Genomic DNA, 6,270 nt, shown 5'->3' with positions numbered 1-6,270 from the left:
AGGAAAGATAGGAAATATACAGTAAATGGCAGAACCCTTAAGAGTATTGATGGGCAGAGAGATCTGGTTGTACAGGTACGCAGGTCACTGAAAGCAACGCAGGTGGAGAAGGTGGTCAAGAAGGCGTATGGCATGCTTGCCTTTGTCGGCTGGGGCACTGAGTTTAAAAATTGGCAAGTCATGTTGCAGCTTTATAGAACTAAACTAAAACAATCCTAACCTAATCAACCTCTCTTCAAACATCAGTCCTGCCATCCCTGGAATCAGCCTGGTAAATCTTCACTGCACTCCCTTGAGAGCAATAATATCCTTCCTCAAAAAAGGAGACCAAAACTGCACACAATATTCTAGGTGTGGCCTCGCTAAGGCCCTGTATAATTGGAACAACACATCCTTGCTCCTGTACTCAACCTCTCACAATGAAGGCCAACATACCATTTGCCGCCTTTACCATTTGCTGCACCTGCATGCTTACTTCAGCAACTGGTGCACAAGGACACCCAGGTCTCGCTGCACACTCCCCTCTCCCAATTTGCAGCCATTCAGGTAGTAATCTGGTTTCTTGTTTTTGCTTCCAAAGCAAATAACTTCACAAATTTAGTTCCTCAGCCATTTTTTGGTTCCCTCGTTCCTGACTATAAGGGGCCAACATTCATTTTTGTCAATCTCTTTCTCTTTACCTACCTATAGAAACTTTTACAGTCTGTTTTTTTTGTTCCCTTCTAATTTACTTTCATATTCTATTTTCCCTCTTAATCAATACTTTGGTCTGCATTTGCTGAATTTTAAACTACTCCTACTCAGGTCTTTTTCTTTTCTGATTTGTATGCTTCGAATCTCACACTATCTCTAATTTTCCTTGTAAATCATGGTTTGGCCACTGTTCCCTTTCCACTCTTGTGCTAAATAGGAATAAACAACTTCTGGAGTTCATCTATTCATTCCTTGAATGCCTGTCATTCCAATATCTTTTATTTCAGTAATGTTTCCCAGTCCATCAAATCCAACTCATGCCTCGTACCATCAGTTACCTTTACTAAGATTCAGGACTCTGGTCTCAGAATCAACTATCTCCCTCTCCACCTTGATAAAGAATGCCACCATATTATGGTCAGTCATTCCCTAGGGTTCTCTCACAACTAAATTGGCAACTAATCCTTTTCCATTGCACAATAACCAGTCAAAGACTTTTTTTATTCATTCATGGGACATTGGTGTCGCTGGTTGACCAGCATTTGTTGCCCATCCTTAGTTGCCCTTGAGAAGGTGACAGTGAGTTGCCTTCTTGATTCACTGCAGTCCACGTGCTATGGGTTGACCCACAATGTTGCTCGGGAGGGAATTCCAGGATTTTGACCCGGCGACTGCAAAGGAATAGGGATATATTTCCAAGTCAGAATGGTGATTGGCTTGGAGGGGAACTTGCAGCTGGTGGTGTTCCCATGTATCTGCTGCCCTTGTCCTTCCAGATGGAAGTGGTCATGGATTTGGAAGGTGTTAGCTAAGGATCTTTGGTGAATTGCTACAGTGCATCTTGTAGACAGTACACACTAACTGTTGGTGGTGGAGAGAGTGGATGTTTGTAGATGTGGTGCCAATCAAGATGGCTTGTTCCCTTGTTAGTTCCTCAATGTGGAACTTAAGATATATATATGTTACCAACCTGTGTGCTCTGCCTCCAGATCCACTTAAAACCCCTGCACTCAGGTAAACATTGGTGATTTCATTGAAGTGCTTAAGAATGAACTCTTCACACCAAGATCTAGCATGATTGTAGCTGTCAAAATGATAAAACCAATCTCCAAGCCAGAGAGGTTTTTGAGATATGTGGTCATTGTTACTGAGATTAGCATTAATGTTTTAGCTGCTGTGGGGGGAATTTGAACTCATGCCCCAAGGGTATTAGCCCATGGATTTACTAGCTAGTGACATTACCATTACACCGGCATCTCCCCCTGGGATGGTTCCTTAGACATACAGTCACTGATAATCTAGCATGTGATACAGCCAGTTTGTGCACTGCAAGGCCTGAAAGAATGAAATCATAAAATGGCTTCATCATGGAGGGAGGCCATTCAGTCTGTCCTGCAGTGTGCTATCTCTTGGAGCAATTCTCCTTATGCCTCTTCCTTCACCCCTTCTCCTCCCATTTCAGATAATGCTGTCTCCACCACACACTTGGGGAGTGCATCTGAACCCTAACCACTCTGTGTGCAAGAGATTTTCCTCATGGTGCCAGTGCTTGGTTCATCTGTTTAGTGGTGATATGTTAATAGATCTACCTGGTATTTCTCCCTCAATCAACATCACTAAAATAAACATTATCTCCTCATGAGGGAGAGAACAGAATTCACTGAATATTGCTGATTGTTCTCCAATGCCTCCTGTTGTTAGAACAAGCTAACAATGCCTACAGTGACCACTACACATGTCGCACCCACTGTCAGGTTCTCCACTGGGGTTTGGGTTCAATCCCGTGCCATTGGCAACACATCAGCTGTCTGACAGACTGAGACAACTGGCACCCTCCCTCCTTCTCTCACAAGGAGTCTGCACTTGTCTTTAGTGCCCAAAGCTTTGGATGAGTAGGAGAGATGCCAATGTCCTTTCCATCAAATGGCTTGACTAGGAACCTCTTCCAGTCTTTCTGCCAGTCATTGGATGGCAGGTTTGTGAGCCACGGACATTTTTGAGTCAATGGTCACTGTTGCTAAGGTTAGCATTAACGTTATAGCTGCTGTGGGGGATTTGAACCCGTGCCTCATGGGCGTAGCCTGAGGATTTACTAGACTAGTGGCATTACTACTACATCGGCATCTCCCCTGAAATGTTTTCTCGTCAGTGAAGTTCCTTAGACATACATTTTATTGTAAGAAGTCTCACAACACCAGGTTAGAGTCTAATAGGTTTATTTGGTAGCAAATGTCACTCGATACCACTAGAGACTTCTTTGTGTTTACCCCAGTCCAATGCTGGCATCTCCACATCATGGCCACTATTGCCCATCCCTGAGGGCATTTAACCACATTGCAGTGGGTCTGGAATCACATGTAGGCCAGACGGGGCAAGGACGGTAGATTTCCTTCCCTAAAGGGCATTAGTGAGCTAGATGGGTTCTTAACAATAATCAACAATGGTTTCATGGTCATGGGTAGAGTTTTAAGTCCAGGTTTTTTTTATTGAATTCAAATTTCACTGTCTGCCATGGTGGGATTCGAACCTGAGGAGTCCCCAGGCTGTTACTCTGGGTTTCTCTGGATTACTAGTCCAGCGTCAATACCACGAGGTCACAGCCTCCCCTGCTAAGCTAGCCTGTGACACACCTGGTTTGTGCACTGCGTGGCCTGAAACACTTAAATCATTGAATAGCCACAACACAGACAAAGCCTATTCAGTCCATCAGGTCTGTGCTAGCTCTTGGACGGGTTTGTTGGATGGATTTGCAGGTTGAGAGTCCGCCGCCGCCCGTCTGGCCAAATCTTGAACGCAACTTTCTTGGCTGTCAAGTCCTGGGGGTCACACTCAAACCTGCTTCTTTAGGCTCAGAGGCAGGGAGGCTACCCTCTGCATCACAAAAATACCACAGTGACCACTTCACAGTGGTAATATATGAGCCAAGGTAGCAGAGGCACTCGGAAGTAATACAAGGGAATGATTCCAAACAAAAATGGTAACCCCACAAATAGCTTTTTAATCAGTATTTGTTAAAATTGTATCACTGAAATGAAGAATAAGGGAACAACCTCCTTATACATGCTGCAGTATTAGGTCTGAGCCTAGTGGGGGCGCAGTCTGCAATGGTTGCTGCTGTAAACACACAATCTGAGAATTGTTACAGTGCAAAAAGGAGGCCATTTGGCCCATTTTGTCTGCACTGCCTCACTATGTGAGTGCAGTACTGCACAGGACTGATTTTTATTGACCTGATGACATTTTTCAGCAGTTTGAAAACAGAGTAAAGAGATCTTATTGGGTATGTTTGCCTTCCTCGATCAGTAAATATATACTGTCCTAGTCTAGGTCGAGCTGTATAAAGTTAAGAGATTCCCGCATTCGTTTCCAACTCTGCCCAATGAGCAAGTGAATCTCAGCTAGCGTAACAGTGAGAGTGTGCTACGTGGATCTAAATGCAATCCCACCCCCACCTCACACACAGCCACACAGCAGTAGAGTGGGCAAGGGGAAGCTAGGAGCCTTAGGATGCAGATTAGTGGGGTAAATACATGGGGTTACAGGGTAGGCCTTGGTATGAGTCGCTGCAGACTTGATGGACCAAATGGCCTCCTTGTGCACTGTAGCGATTCTATCATCACTAATCTGCTGTTTATCATGGAATCCCAGCCCAAAGAACCAGTAGAATCGCAGCCCAAGTCTGTTCCAACCCAGGCTGCAAGGTTCTATGATTCCATGATAAACAGTAGGCTAGTGATGATAGAATCCCTATAGGCTTGGGTTGGAGCAGACTTGTTGGGCTGAATGGCCTCCTTTTGCAGTGTAGGGACACTATGATAAACGCAGGATGGTGATCGTAGAATCCCTACAGTGCAGAAGGAGGCCATTCAGCCCACCAAGTCTGTTCCAAACCAGGCCTATAGAATCATAGAATTCCTATGTTAAAGCAGGATAGTGATAATAAAATCCCTATAGGCCTGGATTGGAACAGACTTGATGGGCTGAATGGCCTCTTTCTGCACTGTAGGGATTCTATAATCACTGTCCTGCTGCTTATCATAGAATCCCTACAGAAGGAGACCATTCAGCCCGTTGAATCTGTACCAACCACAATCCCACCCAGGCCTACTCCCATATCTTCGCACATTTACCCTGCTAATCCCCCTGACACTAAGGGGCAATTTAGCATAGCCAATCCGTCTAACCAGCACATCTTTCTGACTGTGGGAGGAAACCCATGCAGACACAGGGAGAACATGCAAACTCTGCACAGACGATCACCTGAGACCAGAATTGGACCTGCGTCCCCTGTGGTGTGAGGCAGCAGTGCTAAGCACTGTGCCACTGTGCTGCCCCAGTCTATGGATTTAAATCCCGGGAGGTATTAGCACCTTCAAGTGAGGTAGGGGACGGGGAGGGTAAATTGGTAAAAAAAATTAAACATTTTTCTCTGAATTCAAAAGAACATTCATATCAAGACAAGGAAAGCTGCATTTTTATATCCCCTGTGGAAGAACGGTCAGGATAATGATTGGCTATTCCACCAAGGAGAGCATCTCAGCAAAGCTCCAAGGTGCCTTTTCTTGTGGGAGGAGAGTTTTCTAGAGCTTTCTCAAAGGTTTTTTATTCATTAGTGTCACAGGTAGGCTCACATTAACAGTGCAATGAAGTTACTGAGAAAAATCTCCTAGTCGTCCCACTCCCACACTTGTTTGGGTACACTGAGGGAGAATTTAGCACAGCTAATGCACCTAACCAGCATGTCTTTGGGACTGTGGGGGGAAACCAGAGCACCCCCACGCAGACACTGGGAGAACGTGCACAAACAGTAACCCAAGTCAGGAATTGAAGCTGGGTCTCTGGTGCTGTGAAGCAGCAGTGCTAACCACTGTGCCACCGTGGTTTGTTATTGCTGAGACGATTTTGTAATTGGGAGGTGTGTGCGTAGTGGCGATGTATCATGGGACTATAGAATAATTGCAGCACCGATGGAGGCCATTTGGCCTGTCGTGACCCTACTGGCTCTATGTAGGAACAACTCAGCTGGAACAAGCTGCCAGAGGTGGGTACAGTTTTGTGTTTTAAAAAGTGTTCAGACAGTTATATAGGTAAGAGGAATATAGAGGGATATGGGCCAAATGTAAGCAAATGGGACTGGTTAATGGTTGAAAAAAAGGGATGGCGCGGACAAGTTGGACTGAAGGGTGTGTTTCCATGCTGTAAGTCTCTATGACTGTAAATGCTGGCCAGCCAGCAATGCCCATGCCCCATAAAAAAATAGACTAATTAAGATTGTTGAACAACATCTACAGATCTGTGTGTCCTGCAGTTAGGAATATTAGTGAAATGGAGCAGTCTATTCATTCATTATCTCAATGTCTACAGTGAGGATTCTCAGATCAGATGGATGCATGATCAGTTGTACAATGGCCATGGGGAATGTAGCTTCATGGATTGATTGGTTCATTTTTTTAACCCACTAATTTCTAACCTCAGGTTGTGTGCAATCTGTGGAGTCACCAGAAAGAGAACCTTTCTGGTCAACTGTGGTGATGATGTGGAGATGCCGGCGTTGGACTGGGGTAAACACAGAAGTCT

This window comes from Carcharhinus amblyrhynchos, chromosome 33 (genome assembly GCF_965287045.1).
Source record: "Carcharhinus amblyrhynchos chromosome 33, sCarAmb.v2.hapA, whole genome shotgun sequence".
Classification (NCBI taxonomy): Eukaryota; Metazoa; Chordata; class Chondrichthyes; order Carcharhiniformes; family Carcharhinidae; genus Carcharhinus; species Carcharhinus amblyrhynchos.
Note: the sequence above shows the minus strand (reverse complement) of the source record.